The following is a 19,149-nucleotide window of genomic DNA, read 5'->3' as shown; positions in this document are numbered from 1 at the left end:
TCACAATGGAGCATATCAACACTGCAAAATCAATGAGGAGTTGCCTCCAGGAAGAAGCAAGCCAACTGAAGTACTTGCATTGTATATTCTTTCTGAATTAGCAGTCAGAAAAGGAGGGTGGAGCACCCAGGTGTTTATAGCAGTGGTCAGTTATAAATCAATGCAAATATCACCAGCCAATTATCTTAACAGTGTTATCCTACCTTTTCTACTTTGAATAAGACTCCGTAAAGGCTTGTCCACACTTGTCGTGTGCCTAGAAAGCATTATTCCGAGTGGCTTTCTCTGTTGTCCCACTAGTTTCCCAGGGAAAACCTGCTCTTTATCTCTAAATCAGAGCAAACGTCATTCTGGAGAAACCCCAAATTTCTGTTTGCTCCGATAGAGTGCTAAAGAGCAGTGTTCCTTAGAGATAAGCAACAGGAAGTGTGACTAAGCCCTTAATTTAATAGAGTTTACTCCTTGGTCAGTGTATATAGCAGGTGCAACTAACTTTGCCTCCAAAAGTTTTCGGGCACCCCCAAGGCCTTACCAGTTTTGAATGTAGCAATAGCTGTAGCAGGAGAAAGAAAAGTAAAGCAGACACAGGTGTTGTGGCAGAGAGATGTAAAGCACAGTGCTCACATGGGGATGCATATCATTCTCTCCCAGATTGGGTTGGGAATAGAGCAACAATTCTTGCAATAAGCTACCTGAACCAGTGGGGAGTGACAGACAGAACGACAACCTGTTCTTCCTCCTCACTGATTCCTTCTCTTCTAATAAGTACTTGTTGGTAAAGTTTATCACTTCCTTTCAGTCTATACTTCCTGATTATGATCCAAGTTCAGCCAGTATCAGTATGTGTCAACATATGCGAGTAGTGTTAACTTATTGGCTCCATCTTGGGAACAGCCCTGAGATCTTAGGATGTTCTGGTTTTGACATAGAAACTTATTTGGTCACCCTGTGTGATAACCTCTGTTGGGAGAGACAGGAGAAGTGTGTCCTCCTTAATACTCCACAGTCTCTCAGTGGCTTTTGATACCATTGACCATGGTATCCTTCTGGAGTGACTGTCTGAGATAGGGGTGAGTGGCACTGCTTTGTGGTGGTTCCGGTCCTACTTGGATGGTCATGTTCAGAAGAGGATGCTCTTTGGCCTTGTGTGGCCTTTAGTGTGGGGTTCCTCAGGATTCAGTTTTATCCCCCCTGCTGTTTAACATCTACATGAAACTACTGAGTGGAGCAGCCTTTCTCAACCTGTGGGCAGTGGCGTAGCGTGGGGGGTGCAGGGGGGGCCGGCCGCACCGGGCGCAACATCTGGGGGGGCGCTCGCACTCGCAGCTCTCTGCCCCTACCTGGCTCACGGGTTAGGGGGCGCAAATTACTTGCCTTGCCCCGGGTGCTGACAACCCACGCTACGCCACTGCCTCTGGGTCCCCAGTTGTTGTTGAACTACAACTCCCATCACCCCTAGCTAGCAAGGCCAGAGCTAAGGGATGATGGGAGTTGTAGTCCAACAACATCTGGGGACCCACAAGTTGGACAACATCTGGGGACCCACTCCGCTGGAGTGGAGTTATCCAGAATTCTGGAGTATGTTGTTAGCAATATACAGATGACACACAGCTCTACTTCTCCTTTACATCTGCGGATGTGTTGGACCATTGTCTTGCCTTGGTAATGGACCGGATGAGAGCCAAAAAACTGAAGTTCAATCCAGACAAGACTGAGGTTCTGTTTGTGGGCAGTTCCCATGGGATGGATGGGAAGCTGCCTGCTCTTGATGGGGGTTACAGTCCCTCAGAAGGAGCGGGTACACAGCTTGAGAGTATTTCTGGATCTGTTCTCACAACCAATCAAGGCCATGGCAGTTATGGGAAAAGTGAGCCTCCTTATGCCATCCAGCCATATCACCCACTGGTGATGCATATATATCCTATGCCATACATTGTATGCAGCTTCTGCAAATACCACCAAGTGTGGGCTAGTGGCGGCAACCGTGAAAAGCTATCCGTCGTGTGATTCTCTCTCTCTCTCTCTCTCTCTCTCTCTCTCTCTCTCTCTCTCTCTCTCTCTCTCTCTGTCTCTCTCTCTCTCTGTGTGTGTGTGTGGAGTGATGTTGGGGGAGATGTCTGTCCATTTGAAGGCTAGTTAGTGAAGACTGGGCTTTGTCTATGGCTGTCCCCATCTGAACCGGTCATGTGAGAAGGTCCCAAATTGCAACAAACCTGAGCTAGAATCCTTGCAAGCAGATAATTGTGGGATTCAGCCCCATTGGCTTTGATGAAGCAACCCAGCCACTATCCAGCTTATTCAACTTAACTGGCTGTCAGGTTAGGCTGTTCAGATCACAAATCAGGCCAAAATTATCTGTAAGGGTTGGAGAATTTTGCTTCCTCCCCCCGCCACTTTGTAATGTAGCGTTTAGTATAGAGGAGGACTTTGGCTTAACTTGGCATTAACGACTTAATTAGGAGTTTACCCAGGTATGAAATGTCTAGAAATTGGCATTGATTAAAACATTAAAATGCTAAAGCCTGAGTGCAGACAGGGTGGGCATGAGCCTAAATATAGGCATAAAGAAATGCATGGAAATGTGTGCAGCTTGCCTCCTCTGTTTCCTTTTGGGACTGGTGGTAAACCATAATTCTAAAATAATATGACAAGGTCAAGAGTGCCTGGGTGTAGTTTCTTCCAATCCCATTACGTTGTTTCTGGCCCCCAAAGGTTTAAATTTCATTGACGTAGCTGAGGAATAGATATCCTCATTAACTGAATGGGGTGGCTAGTTTTTATACTAGCTGAAGCTTCTCTACAGCATGGAGCTGCTCTGTCCTAAATATAGGAAAATGAGAATACATTTTGGTCAGATCCATACCACACAATAAAAGTATATCCAACACAAAGTTAAAGAGCATGACTACCCACCCACCCCCAAAAAAGGAATCCTGGGAAGTGTAGTTTCCCCCCTCACAGAGCTACAATTCCCAACACCTTTAATGAACTACAGTTCCCAGGATTCTTTGGGGGAAGTCATGCATTTTCAATGTGCACAGAATGTATGGTGTGGATGTGTCCTAGGTTCAATACAAGTGAAAACTGTTTCTTCCTTCTCCCACTCATCAGAAAAAAATGAACATTTTGAATAAATGTTTGTTTTTTAAAAAAAATTAAAAATGAACTCAAGGCTCACATCTAATAGAAACCTTTGCTAACGCTTTTGCTTCCGAGGAGACAAAACATGGGTTGTGTACATTTTAGTATACAAGTACATTAGAACTCCTGCTTAGGTAACTATCATTTTTCCTCCCATATTTATGCATTAGGAAGGCGCCAGCAGACTTTGAATTATGGATAGGTTGGATCCAAACCAGGAGTAAGCACCTTTAAATTCAACAGGAGTTGAATTTAGGCTTGGGCTGTAAGTCGTGGCTTAGTCCCATTGAAAGCAATAGAACTTAGGTTTGATTAACTTGTTGCATTGGTTTCAATGGGACTAAAACATGAATAACTCAACCTGATTGCCATTGCCCTGCAAGACTAGGGTAAAGAGGATTTCATTCTGACATTTAAACACACACACACACACACACACACACACACAGAGAGAGAGAGAGAGAGAGAGAGAGAGAGAGAGAGAGAGAGAGAGAGAGATTATTGTAATGCTTATCATCTATACAATGGACACTCGGCTTGCGAACATGATCCATGCGGGAGGCACGTTCGCAACCCGCAGCATTCGCAACCCGCAGTGGTGTGTCTGTGCACGCGCAGGTTGCGATTTGGCGCTTCTGTGCATGTGCAACTGCCGAAACCCAGAGGTAACCCGTTCCAGTACTTTTGGGTTTCGGCACGTCTGTAACCCAAAAAAAACGCAACCTGAAGTGTCTGTAACCTGAGGTATGACTGTATTGCTTAGAGTAATTCACATACATTCACAGGAACCTTTGCAACAGCCCTGTAAGATAGATTACTGTTTACACCCTCAAACTGCAGATGGAGAAGAACTGAGGTGAACAGAGACTTGTCTAAAGTCACCTAGTGAGCTCTTAGATCTGAAAGCAGCTTTTTGCCAACTTGCCAACTCACACTCTTAGTCACTACATCAGTTCTCTAGATACCCACCAAATGGGTGTGTTTGGAAAAGTTATCTTAAAAGGAGCGTGTAGCCAAGTGCAAGCTTCCCCACCAGTTTTTCCTTGGTTTATCATTTATTTCTGTCTGTCAAGTGTTGCTTCTGTCCACTGCCCATCCGTACCCTTACCTAGCTACCTTCTTCTGCTCTTCCCTTCAGTCATGTTCAGTTGTAGCCCATCTCTATAACAAGCCAGTGATGTTAACACAGTGGCTTCCACCCAAATATAAGTTAATATAAGGAATTCCATGAAAGGAAAGCTCCCTATCTTTCATCCCATCAGCCCAATAGATCCCATCACACATTGTTCATGAGGAGCCCACAACGCTTCTGAGTGGCTTCATGGAAGTCACAAGAGGAGGAAAGGAATAGGGAACTTTCCCTCTGTGAACTTTCTTACATTATCTTGGTAAACTTGCCAAGGTATGAAAAATGACCTAGAGAAGAATGCATAGTAACAACAGTTGTTGTTTTTCCAAGCCTTGAAGAATGAATTCAAGGCTGATTTAGATTTGCTATGTTATGAGAAGAACTAGGCAAGAGATGATGTTAAGGGTGGATGAAGGAGTATTTTAAAATATAGTAAGTGATGCTCAGGGAATGGGGGAAATTAGTTTGGCATCTTATGGCAAGGAGGTGCCATAACATACCATGAATGCCTCCCTTGTTCTCTTCTAATGGCAATAGTGCCCACCTGAGAGTTGCCATGCAAAATTCCCATTTTGGCTTTAACAGATCAGGATGACCTGAAGAAAATGTTATGCATGATGGCCTTATGTGAACAATAAAAGAAAAGAAGGATTCTCTACACTAGAGAATAGATTAACAATATGCTCTCATTTAGAATTTCACATTTTTATATCAGCACCGAACTTTGTATCATTTCACCACAAGACTATTTTTTGCTTTGTTCTTAAAATACATATAACAGTTACAGGAGCAACAGAGTTGTCAGGGTATTAAATTTAGAGAGGCACAGAAGAGCCTCTACATAAAAATGTTTGGGGGGGGCAGCTTTAAACTCTGGGTCTTTAGAGAGAGGGCTTCATAACGGTATACAGAACAGTTAATTACAGATCCATGCAAAACTGCTCCAAAGATCTCTGTTACTCCGTTGCAGCTGCCAAGAGAAATGATTGATCATTGTGTTGCGCAGCTTCATAATAAAGCTAAATCATGTGAATTTAAGGAGTTTACTGACTCAAGAGTGACTGGATTATTTCTGGGATGACTGATGGCCAAAATCAAGTTGACACTGCAATGATCACACAGAATATGTGTAAGGCTGATGTCTTCAGGAGTATATAATCGTTGGAAGATTTAAAGGACACAGCAGTCAGAAACTGAGACAACTTTATTTGCTCTCTCCAACAATAACAGAGCAGGCCAGTCACAGGAAACGCCTGATTCCACCCATGTACAACTAAGTCCAGTGCTAGTGACTAAGCTATATAATGGCACTATCCTCATAATCATATGTACAGCAAAGAGGCTATTCAGTGGGATTTGCTTCTGAATAAATAACATACTTAGACTCAGGCACTGCATTACTAATTGTAGACAAAATCTGCTGTCCTGAATCCTTAACCTAAGACATCAGGTACTTGGGACCCCACATGGAAAAAGATTTGTTGTGCCTGAGGGGTGTTGCTCTCAGGAAAACTGGAATGTTGCATGAACCATAACAAACTTCTCATCTCTACTTTCTCTTTCTTTTTCATTTGTTCCCTGGTTGCATGTACAGTGGTACCTCAGGTTAAGTACTTAATTCGTTCCAGAGGTCTGTTCTTAACCTGAAACTGTTCTTAAACTGAAGCACTACTTTAGTAATGGGGCCTCCCGCTGCCGCCGGGCCGCCGGAGCACGATTTCTATTCTCATCCTGAAGCAAAGTTCTTAACCTGAGGTACTATTTCTGGGTTAGCGGAGTCTGTAACCTGAAGCGTATGTAACCCGAGGTACCACTGTATTTTCAAACATTCATCAGTTTAAACATATTAAAAATAATTTTAAAATTGTCCAGTAGCACCTTAGAGACCAACTTTGTTCTTGGTAAAACCTTTCGTGTGCATGCACAGTTCTTCAGATACCTTCCACATTCACTTAAATGCACTTAAATGCACTTAAATGCATGCACACATAAAACGCACGCGCGCACACACACAGTTTGAAGCTTGTTTTATGCTATTGCACATTTACTTTTCTGTCCTGAAATCTATGATACTTTCCTGTAAACGGATTTATGTTTGGAGCACCAGTCAATTAATTGTCTGGCTTTTTAACCCAGCAATCAATGAAATGGGCAATTAAAGCAAACAGTACAGTATCTTGACACAAATGATATTTTCAGGATATGTGATGAAGACAGCAGTTGCTCTTGACTAATTAACACAGACAAATCATTAATTGTTTGGCAAATCATCTTAATGGCATTACCCATTCAAGAGATTCACATCAGTAGTTTAAAACCAATGGTGCTTTCTTGGGAGATTGTGGGGCGACGGACGAACAGACAGGAGTCAATTCATGTTTGATCATAACTTTCCATTCCTTAATTCTCCATTCAAGAATTAATCAATTAGTCTTCACATTAATATTATTCAAACTCTCTGCCACAGCAAGCATCCATTGAGTCAGTCAGTCAGTTAGTCACCAAGCACTATACTTGTAAAGATCATATATGCAATACAACTCTACTAGATTTTTTGACTATCAAGGTTTGCATAAAATGACATTTAAGAATTATTCTGGGATTGGGGGGAGTATTCCTAGCCCAGTAAATCAATAGTATCTTAATGATAAACATCATGGTGCATATGATGAAGCTAATACCCACTGAAATGAACTCACATAGCCAGTGATATAATACCTTGGGTTATACAATATCTGTAATGAATATTTCTTTTAAAAAGTCTTCTGGTACCTTAAGGACTAGCAATTTTATTAAGGTATAAGCTTTTGTGGTCCATAATCCATCAATGCAAATGTTAACTTTCAATTTATACAGAACAGTTTTCTTCATCAGAATACTAAAGAAAAATGAAGACAAAAAGGAGCAGAAATACTGTAGATGTTGCTAATAAGGATTAATGAAGCTTCTTTCCAAAGAACTTTTCCAGGATCCTAGTAAAGATGACATTCCAATGAGCGTCTTACAGACTGAAGATTGATAATTAAGGCCTCCTACTCAGAGACCTCAGAATATCGTGCTAATGGAATGAACAGCTGAGGTACTTATCCTGATATTTCAACTTAACACCATACAGTGCATTCCTATCCATGTCTACTCAGAAGTAAGCCCCACTGAGCTCAGTAGGACAAGAGTAAAGGATTCTCCCAGGAAAGAATAAAGAACTGCAGGTTCAGAGTAGTTTTAAAGACCCACTGAAGGGTGGGTGTTCTCACTTCCTTATGAGCATCGATTTCAATAGGTAACTTCCTTATGAACAACATTGTTAAGGCGGGTCAGGGGGGGAGGAAGATCCTTTTCAATGCCAGTGTACATTTAAGCACTACAAACGTAACGGAAATGGGTTCATTGTACAGGTGTAACTTAGATAGCATCTTAAAAAGCAGAGACATCACCTTGCCAAAAAAGGCCCGTATAGTTAAAGCTATGGTTTTCCCAGTAGTGATGTATGGAAGTGAGAGCTGAACCATAAAGAAGGCTGATCGCCGAAGAATTGATGCTTTTGAATTATGGTGCTGAAGGAGACTCTTGAGAGTCCCATGGACTGCAAGAAGATCAAACCTATCCATTCTTAAGGAAATCAGCCCTGAGTGCTCACTGGAAGGACAGATCGTGAAGCTGAGGCTCCAATACTTTGGCCACCTCATGAGAAGAAAAGACTCCCTGGAAAAGACCCTGATGTTGGGAAAGATGGAGGGCACAAGGAGAAGGGGAAGACAGAGGACGAGATGGTTGGACAGTGTTCTCGAAGCTACCAGCATGAGTTTGACCAAAGTGCGGGAGGCAGTGAAAGACAGAAGTGCCTGGCTTGCTCTGGTCCATGGGGTCACGAAGAGTCGGACACGACTAAACGATTAAACAACAACTGTGCAAAGAAACTTAAATTGCTGATTTATCAAGCACATTCTTAAAATAATACTAACGAACTTATTCTGGATAAACTCCAGTGCATAAGATCGAGCTTGAAGCCTGAGTATTTAATGCGGGGTGCGAGGAGCGAATTTACTTAAGAGAAAACCTTGTAAACGCTCGGGCTATGTAGAATGCAAGAGAACAGAAGACTACAGTAGATGCAAAGGGGAACGGAACTCCTGTAACTTTAATTGTGGCGTGTCAGGGGGGAATTCCAGCAGAAGCGGTTTCCTTTGCCTGTGGATGCAGAGTTCCACTTGCCCAAAGTCTCTACGGCTGCACAGCTATTAAAGGTTCAGGAGCCCCGTCCTCCTTTGCCCCGGTCATCTACTGTGCGTATATTATATTTCAAATGGGGGCAGTGGTGATAAAAAGGCTTCTCTTAATATGCTGCTGTAACCTGGATGAGAAACCTCGGAGGGCATCCAACACAAGACCTACTCAGAATAGGCCCATTTAAGTTAATGGATATGATTCAGGTTCATTAATTTCAATGTGTCTACTCTGAGTAGGACATAGTTGAATACAACCGTTTTTCTTTGGACTAGGCTCCACTGAAATAATTTGGTTCTATTTCAAAGAGCATGTTTAGATGCTACTTGGAAATCAGTCTACTGGAACTTATTCCTCAAAAGCTTATGGATGGGGGAAGCTTTTGGTTGGTTGGTGTGTTGTTGTTGTTTTACATAAAAAACTTATGTCAGAGACTCATTCCTTCGCCTTTGTTGTTGGATCTTATATTCTTACACGACACACATTTTCCCTGGAAGTAATTAAAAACAGCAGCAGCAACAGCTATGTCTCTTACCCTCGGCACATGCTCTGGTGGACCGGGTGCCACTGTTATTGTGTACAAGTCTGCTTAACCATATTCTGAAGTCTCTGGTAGCGAAATTAGTTACATATTGTTAAAAGCTATCCTCAATAGGTTCTCCAAAGTTCAAACCTCTTTCTGTAACATCCAATCATATAAACAGCTGTCCATAGCCAAATCGGAAAGATCCTGGAGAGCGTTTGAAATACACAGTGCAGCTTTGCACTTCCTGGTGTGGTTGGTTTCTGCAGGGTCCTCCACGCCAGTACCTGAAAAGGAAGCCCTACAGAACCGGTTCCCAGTCTCGCCGAAGTGACATTGATGGAGACTCCTCTCCTAAGATCCCTGGAAGTGTTATGGCTTCCAAAACATCTCCTAAGGAATAACTTTATTTTTGTTCACCCTGCTTTGAAGGCTGTTTTAACTGTGATGATGATGATGATGATTATTGATGTTCTTGTTTTTATTATTATTATTATTATTATTATTATTATTATTGATGTTCTTGTTTTCATAATCACTATTATTATTATTATTATTATTATTATTATTATTATTATTCAGCATCAGCCTTGCCACTGCGCAGAATCTGTCAGCCAATGCCCAGTGCTGACTGTCCCTGTTCCAGGTTTCTCTGCCTGTCTGTCCCAAGGGACACCAATTAAAGACACTAATTGGACAGCGATACATCAAAGTCGCTTCTGAGACGGAGCCCTTGGAGCTTCAGGAGTCCCTCTCATTAGGCTTTTTGGTTGATGCAAACAACACCGACACAGCACTGCCATGTAAAGCAGCTTCGTGAGAGAGGGGTGGAAAGGGCGCTAGGCGGAATTAGATCCTGGAGGAGGCTGCTCCTTGTCTCCACCCGAGCCCTGCTTCAAATACCTTCGACACCTCTTACCTAAGCAATTAGATCGTCTCCGCATTCCGGAGTTTCCCAGCCCAGTGAAACATCTCATTCAGATTAATGTGGAATGGAGCAGCAGCTGAAGGCCTCCCTGTTCTTCTAACCAGGGATGTGTCCTCCAGATTTTGCTGGACTAATTGCCATCATGCAGTCCGTTGGCCACACTGGCTGGGGCTGATAGGAGGTGGAGTCCAAAAACATCTGGAGGGCCGCAGGTTCTACGTCCTTTTGCTAACGTCTAATCACAGTCACTTGAAGAAAGTTCAGCGAAAGTGGAACCCGTCATCCAGTAATAGTGCAATCTGATTTTTTCAGACTCTGGACTTGAGGGTGGTGGTGCATTTGATAAGACAGCTTTCCTCCATATGGCGGATCCTCCTGCTGCTCATTCTGTTGAGTGGGTCCTTGGACTTCTGACCGAAAGTCCTGCCCTGAGTGCATCGCTACAGCCCATGCTTGAGCACTCCCAGCTTTTAACCATGAACACTTTCCTGAGACATGCATATACAAACTCAAGCATGCGCACGAAAGCTTATACCCAGAACAAACTTAGTTGGGCTCTAAGGTGCTACTGGACAATTATTATTATTTTTTGACTGGGAACTGTAGTTTGGCCCTCACACAGCTACGGTTCCCAGCACCTTTAAACTACAATTCCCAGGATTCTTTTTATGAAGTCATTTGCATTAAACGTGTGGTGTGGATGGGACCACAGTGGTTAAGCATTGGTTTTACGTCTCCACGTTCAGTCCCAGGCATTTCCAAGTAGCGTTGAGAGAGACCCTGGAGAGCTGCTGCCGGTCCGTGTAGACATCACTGAACTAGATAAACCAATAGCCTGATTTAGTATGAAGCATGTCGCTGTGTTCCTGTGGACTATTACTTCCAAGCAAACGGGTGCCAATCACTTTAAATGCAGCCGCGTCTGTTCAAATGGACTGTGTGTTGAGCTGTCTCCTTGGGCGTCTCAAAGCGTCCAATCGTTTACTGCTCATGAAGGCATTTGTGCTTCGTTTTGAAAACGCTTCCCATTTGGTAATTGTTCCTGTTAACCGTGTCTACCATTTTAATTTTACTTTTTTTTTTTTTTTAGACCAGCCTTCCGTTCCTCTATAAATAATCTGGATGAAGATGCAAAGGGATATGACTTTCACAAGATTGGACAATTGATTAAATCTGTGACCTGCAATTGCGAATAATCTTGAAAGGCTATTTAAACAGATGAAGGCCTAAATTGTCTCGCTTGTATCTGAATTAATTTCTCATTCATCATCATTATGGAGTGATTGCTCTATTCGGGCGCCTCATCCTGCTGGAACGAAGCTGGATTTAAATGAGATTGTAACGCAATTTAAATGCTCTCCGGCTTTAACGAGGCCAATCGAGCAGCTGCAATAAATACAAATATTTTTCTAAACAGCCTTGTTTTAAATAATTGCTTACTGCTTTCATGTTATATTTTAAGTGGCAATCTCGTTCTCTCCGAGCACAACAGCCTCATCCCCGCCCCCTCTCCCCGCTCTAAGGGGGCCCGAGGGTTTGCTTTATGGCCAGAGAGATCCGTCTGGTGACTGTAGAGTTTTTTGTTTTGTTTTGTTTTAAAGTTTGATGCAGGCGGATATATCAGTTCTTTCTGGACCTAGCAGGGGAGGGGGATGCGGAAGGGTGGATCGCCAGGCAACCATACCCTGTCATCGTCATCCGAAAGGGTTAAACCGATCCAAACTCGGATGGAGTTGATTCATGTACTGAATATAGGAGCAGATGGCAACGGGGGTGGGGGTTCTTTTTAGAGAGTGCTGGGTGGGTTGGCACCTCTTTTGACCAGAAATTGGCTGGGATACAGGGCCATTGATTTCAATAGAACACACATCCGAGTAACACCTCGATGCCTTAAATTGCGCCACCGCTCTGTTTAGCCGCTCCTTTTACAATACGATCTAAGGCCCCATCCAGGTAGAATGCTAGAATTATGGACTTGGAAGGGACCCAAAGGGTCATCTAGTCCCATCTCGTGCAATGCAGGTAGGACTGGGAAATGCCCTTATTTGAAACCCTCAAAAGCCACTGCCCATCAATGTAGATCAAAGTTTCCCAAAATTGGGTCTTTAGCTGTTTTCGGACTACAATTCCCATCATCCCTGACCACTGGCCCTGCTAGCTAGGGATGATGGGAGTTGTAGTCCAAAAACAACTGGAGACACAAATTTGAGAAACCCTGATGTAGACCATACTGATTTAGATGGATCAATTGTCTGATTCAATATCAGGCAGCTTCCTATGTTTTTAAGCCCATTCAACCAAAAGGCATAAACGCCCTTTGGGCATTTGGGGTGGAATGGGGAGAGATAGATACACTGGGGATGTGGCCAACACGTCGTGCCTTTGCTTCAACTACCACTTGAGACTGTGCTCCTTGAATTTCTTTAGCCCTTCCGGCAGCCCCAGATCTTACAGCAGGAAACTCCATCTGTTACTCATGTGTTGTAGGAACGAGTAGCTAGGCCCATGGTCTGACTCACTCTAAGGCAGGTTCCTATGCTTTAAAGTCAATGGAGCTTACTCATCATTAAATAGTCGGCGTGGGATCATCTCTAGTCCTGCAGATGACGCTGACACCATCACTAACCATTGGCCATTCTGTCTGGGGGCTGGTGGAGAGAGTTCGGCCACATTTGCAGGGCCACAGCTTAGCCAAGCCTAGTGCAGGATCGGAGTCTTATCTATGTGGGTTTGTACCGAGCCAACCACTGGTCCGCTTGGCTCACTAACGCCTACTTCTGACTGCCAGTGGCTCTTCGAGGTCCTTCAGAGCCTACGAGAGATTCTCCAAGATTGAATTTGGGAAGCAAGGTCTACCACTATGTTATTGTCCTTCACACAATATCGTGTGGGTATAGGTCAAATTACTACCTTTTACGGAGGAAATCACAGGAGTGGCTGTGGACTCCCTCCAGCATCGGAGGCCTGATGCATCTCGGAGCACAAGCAGGGAGAGTGTTAGCTCTTCCGTCCTCCTAGTGGGCATCGCATGGACATCTGGTTGAGAACAGGATGCTAGACTCTTTTAATGTTCATATGAAGGTTATGGCACAATTCTACACATGTTCACTATGTTCAAGGAGGCTTGTTGCCCGTTAAGTGTGCATAGGAAGGCAGGCTTAGTAAGTTTCATTGAAAGCAGCGGGGTTGACTTCCGAGAACCCTTATCCGAGGGTTAGGGGCCGACGTTAGAGACCTCTCAGTTGGTCCCTTCCACTATACTGCCCACAGGGCGACTTTGCACTCTCACCAACCACTCATGCAAACAAACGTATGTATTTTCTCTTAAACCTTCTGAAGCTCAGCAACACTCAAAGAGGGTTGGCTGGAAAAATCTTCCACTTTATCTTGCTTTTTGCTCCGTTCCCGTGCGTGTCAATGAGAATCCCACTGAAAGAATTCCCGGTGGGTTTTTGAGGTCCCCCTTCCCCCCATTTATTTGTGCCGTACTTGGGAAAGTCAAGGAAACTCACTGGTTTCAATAGATCCCACTTACGGGGCCACCGCTCCGAGACATTATTCGAAAACGGGCTCCTCTACTTGAAATCAGTGCGGTCTTCTTCCTTGGGCTTTAGAAGCAGTCTTGAAATCAATCCGTTTAAGATGCTTAACTGGGTTTCACACTGTGTGTGTGTGTGTGTGTGTGTGTATTTGCTTGACCAATTTACATTACATATACCTATAGAAGTTTCCTTATACCAGCTCAGGACATTTGTTCAACCAGTAGTTAACAAATGGGCATTTAGCCCATGATTACCTATGATCACATTCACACCATACCTTTAAAGCTTCTCACCGAGGGTCCTGGAAACTGTCGTTTATTCCCAAGAAACTAATATTCCCAGCACCCTTAACAAACTACAGTTCCTAAGATTCTTTGGGGAAAGGCATGTGATTGACATGTTGCTATGTGACTAGGACCCCGGTCTACTCCTCTAACAGGCAGCGGCTCTCTGCAATATTCTGTCACCTACTCTTTTAACAGGAGGCACCAGAGACTCAGCTTGGAAACTTCTGAGTGAAAAGCATGTGCTCTAACCACTGAGCCTTTAAGTCGTTTTCTCCCAGTAATCTGGTTAACGAATTTGTCCACCGGACCCAAGATTTGCTGTTTTATGCTAAGGACCTTCGCCTAGCTGTTAAGGGCGCGCACACAGAGAGAAAAGCTCCTATTTGCAGTTCTCGCGGTTACGCAAATATAAATGGAAATCGACGTTTTGGATCAGAAATTCAAGACCGAAAGGATGTTTGAGCTCCCTAGAAAGTGAACTAGCGAGACAGTGGTTGGGGTACAAATTAAGGTGTGTATGTGAGAGGCTGGTGGGGTGTGTGGAGATCAGAAGCAAAAGTGGGGAGAGGGAAGGCTATAGGCAGAGAGATTATTTGCCTGCTTCCCATTTTGTAATCTGCAGTCGTGGATAATGAAAAGAGAAGATTAAGCCATTCTGCTGTGAAGAGGCCAACTAAGCTTGACGTCGTGTTCACCCCCGCGACGACACTGTCGTTACTGGCAGGATCTGGGGCGTTTGGCTTGACATATGGTGGCTAATGTTTGCGGTGGCTCGACTCAGTAGTTAAAATAATATAACCAGCGGGAGCAAGAGAATAATGGGAAACAATAGACACCAAACCCCGTCCCGCTTTCTGATGGAGCCAAACACCAGCACTGCAGAGCTAATGGAGCCACGTGCGTCCTTCTTGCAAGTCTGGGGAAACCAGCCAACCGCCGGGCTCGGAAAACCTGAGTGAAAGACCGGGGAAGGGGAGGGGATCCGTTTTTAGGAACTGGAAAAGAAAACAGCTCAGAGTAGATCCGATTTAAACAGAAAGGTTAATTAATAAAAAGTTTTATCAACAGCAATTTATTTTTATTTATGTTATTGTTTGTTTGTTTGTTTTATTTGTATGCCGCCAATAGCCACGGTTCACAATATAAATGGAGAGGCCTTTTTCTCAAGCCACGCAGGTAGCAGCATTTTCTTGTCAATGAAACCGGAGCAATTCTAGTTCACAATCGCTAACGCGGATTAAGAACTCCACTTCAGCAATGTAGGTTAAGAGCTCCATTTCCCTGACACCCGGAGAATTCATTAAATGGGTGGGAAACATATTCTGCTTCGATAAAGGTTCTAAACCGGGGTAACTAATCCGCAGTAAGAAGCCTCGCTGAGAAACTACCTCGAGAGACAGCAGATTCTACCCAATTTAATCAACAGACTTTCCTCGCTGAATGGTGAGGGGTGACTGTCAGAGCAGCGCTTTACAATTTGGGGAGGGGGGAGAATCCCAAAGACAGGACTGCATGCAAAAGAGGGGTTGAATTATTTGCTAGAAATCGGAGCAATTTAATGCGCGAGCTCCAAGCCCTGAGTGGGATCACTGAGTGCTCCTCACCCTCTCTCCCGAGCTCATCTCCCTTCCTCCAGTTGCTTAAAATGAGCATTATTCCAAACATATGCAATGCAATCCGTTCGGTCACACTTACAAGAACACGCTTTAATAAGGCAATCAATCACACGCTAACAACCCGCCGCCGGCCTGTTGGAGCCGAATTGGGCTGGATGGAAAGTGGCACCTCGGAGGGGCCCGCAGACAACTGGCGTTTGCTGTTGACGAGGAAGGAAGGGAGGCAGGCAGGCAGGCAGCCTGGTGCTGGGTGCTCTTTCTTCCCATCCTCCCTCCCTTCCGCATGAGTGTGTCTCTGTGTGTGCAAAATGCCTGGCTTCAGAAACGCACCCTCTGGAAGCAAGCCCCACTGAAACCAAGCAGACTTAACTCCCAGTTTCCTGGGGCGCTTGCATGGGTTTTTAGACCTAGGAGGAGAGTTGGCTATAAACCCCTGATCTTCTTTGTTACTCTCTCTTGACTTCCTTTCCCATCTCTTTCTGCTTCATAGAGAATGACTTGCGCCAATGTTTATTGAAGTCATTGATTCCACTAGGGTTTGGGGACCCTCATTTACCCGACCCGCGTCCCTATCTATTTTCCGTTTCCTATACTTTGCACATTTAAGTCCACGTAGCTTTGACCAAACTGCAGCCCCGGTATTTGTGTGTGTGTGTGTGTGTGAGAGAGAGAGAGAGAGAGAGAGAGAGAGAGAGGGAGAGAGAGAGAGAGAGAGAGAGAATGCAAGAAAAAGGAGAAGAGGGCGAGAGCGCTCAGCCCACCCACTCCATAGCAAAAAGGAAAATTTCATTATGAAGTAATGAGTAATTCCTCCCAGCAAGATGTATTGTTATATCTTCCACTTCAATTTAGAGGCAGAGTGGCTCAATTACCTAGAAAATACAGTCAATTAAAGGCTGCTGATTGGACACGAGGACGGATCATCGATCTTGTACTTTCCAATATTGCTCCAGACACCTCATTTTCCCTCCCTATTAACTGAAAATACGCCTGGCATTACCGCAACCTCGCAGCCTATTTACCTGTCGCAGGCAATCTCTGCCCTATGACCGAATCACGGGGGGAAAATTCACTATCATCTTTGTGCTACGACGGGATCCGCCAGAGAAAGCCCCATTTGAAAGACAATGGCTCCCAACGGGATAGTGGAGAGAGAGTGGATGGGGTGGTGGGTGGGAGAGCTTGAATGAAGGAGGGGGAGGACAGGGGAGGGGGAAGGGGAGGGCAGCCTCCCTCTCCGTTTTTAACCAAGAGTGTCAAACTCGCCAGCAGATGCTTGCGGATGGCACCCAGGATTTGGCGTTGTAGTGTTAATCCAGCATCGCAACATCGACGCCAGGTTTACCTAAGCAAGATCACGAACTCTAAAGAATTCTCCTTCCCTGTTTGAGGCTTTGGGCAAGATCCTAACTCAACAACGTTCCTGTCCCCGTTTCATGCTCCCATCAAAAGACTAGCAAGTGCGGAAGCAAATGTGATCTGTGTCCTTAAGTATCTTAATCAAAAACTCTGCAGCGTTTAGGATGCTGCATGATAAGGGCTCGTGTATGACATTGCAGCGCTTTTTATCTGCCGATGACCATTTGAACACCAGAACAGTCCCAGTATGCCTTCCTCAGCACACTCACTCGGCAGTAAGTCCACTGAACACAGTAGGACTTCTTTCTGAGAAAGGGATGCGCTGAGCAGACATGCAAAAGGATTCATACGGGTAGGCTGCAATCATGTGAACCTCAGTTTCTCCTGAGATTTCCATACGCCTGTAGAAATAAATGGGGAAACACTGTGCCGAAGAGTTCAGTGATCCTCGAAAGCCTACATCCATCAACCTAAGTTGGGAAAGTAAAATATATATTGTCATACTTCCTGTAAACCCCCTTTCACCACAATCACAAGTGGTGTGTATATTTTTGTTAAATAAAATAAAAATATCTTTTGATCTATTTTTAATTCGTCATTTCCTTTGGGACCATCACTGCAACCACGATGTGCTGAAGGCGAAATCATAGTAGATCAGTACTCATGATCCGCTGTTGCGTGATTTTCTTCTACTCATTACTCCCAGAGGAGGTTGCCTTCATAAGAAGAGGGGTGGACATTGACGCTGTCCTCCTCTGGACTGCCAAATTGTATATGCTTAGGATTGGGCTTGCAATGGCAAGTCATTGACCTCTTAGTGGGGCATGTGCATTGATTTATACAGAATTTAGCTCTAATAAATGCGCTTAAGCCCCCTGCCCACCGTCGGATTAGGAACACACCGCTCTAGAGACATGCGACCAAAGCCTATGAGTATTCTCCGCGGACTGACCAGCATTTTTGCCATGGATTTCAACAAGAAAAGGAGAAATGGAAGCCAATAGGCGATCTAGCCAGGCGAAGACTGCAGGCTTTAATCTAGGTGTGAATCCTGACAGCCGCCAGTTTCCATCCCACCCAAAACGTGGGAAACCGCTTCCTTCCCTTTTCGAGGCGACCCGTGTCACTCAAAGCCGAGTTCTTATGATCTCTGCACAATGGGCTGCTTCCACATTTCCAAAATTAGACATTGTTCGCTCGCTTGCATTATTTTTGTCACGTGAGGGAAGGTGATCAATTTTCAGTAGACATTTACACACACACTTAGACGTCTTTTCTCAGAGTGAGCCCCATTGAATTCAGTGGGACTTATTTCCAAGTAAATCAGCCTAAGGTTTCTATAGAAACTTTAGTGTCCCTATTGCAATCTTCTTGTTTGCATGTTTATTCGTATCTGGTGTATCAGTCCATAATAATAGGGACAATATCAAGGAGATATGTATCACTCTCATAGCTGACATTTCTGTGGAAATCTGCCAGGTCCTTATTTTACTTTGCTTTGAGGGAATCGCATTTCAACTCCTAAATTTATTTATTTATTAACTCTCCAGGGTCAACCACTTTTTAAATGAAAAGCAACGTTTTGAAATGAAGGCTCATACTCCTTCTTGAGAGACCAATTAGCGTAGAAACCTAGGTTGTTTTAACCCTTTGTCCTAAACATAGAAAGAACAGAGAAGTTCTCCTGACCTTCGGCGAATCCTGTTGAAATGAATGGGAGTTCCGCGCTTCTGTTTCCCCTTGATCCGAGCTATTCTTACGCATTCATTTCAGAGCTGCTCTTTCTAAGGCGAACTTTTCCGAATTAAGTCTCATCGCCATCCACAATCTCATACTTTGATCTCAGGCCGGCATGAACACTGTTTGGAATGAACCCACCAGAACAACCACCGATTTTCTTTGAAGTTGCTTGCCATTTAAGCAAACTTTGGGTCCCCGCTTCAAATAGCCAATAATTCCTACGCTGCGTCTTAACTGATCTATGGATTTGGACTGCAGATCGCGACAACTCAGATCCCTCTTCACACACACACACACACACGCACACACACACTCACCCGAGATTTAACACACAAAACTAGGCTCGCAAGTATGTCACAAATATCTTTCCTCCTAGCCATTCCCTCCAGTCACCGTTTATTTCCATTGCAATCGGAATGAAAATATAAATTGGGCATGTGGAAACTTCAAGAAAGGATTTTAAATATATGATAAATAATAACAGTATTAATAATAATGCCCTGCCGAAAGATGTTCGAAATTGCGACTTGGTAAAAGACACCAGTGAGTTAAATTTGGTGCCTTCATTGTTTGAAATGGCAGATTAAGCAATTGAAGGTAGGGAGACATAACCAGCCTAGTTTAATGGAGGGAGGGAAGTTTTTCTTAATTAAATTGTGG

Source organism: Podarcis raffonei, chromosome 12 (genome assembly GCF_027172205.1).
Source record: "Podarcis raffonei isolate rPodRaf1 chromosome 12, rPodRaf1.pri, whole genome shotgun sequence".
Lineage (NCBI taxonomy): Eukaryota > Metazoa > Chordata > Lepidosauria > Squamata > Lacertidae > Podarcis > Podarcis raffonei.
Note: the sequence above shows the minus strand (reverse complement) of the source record.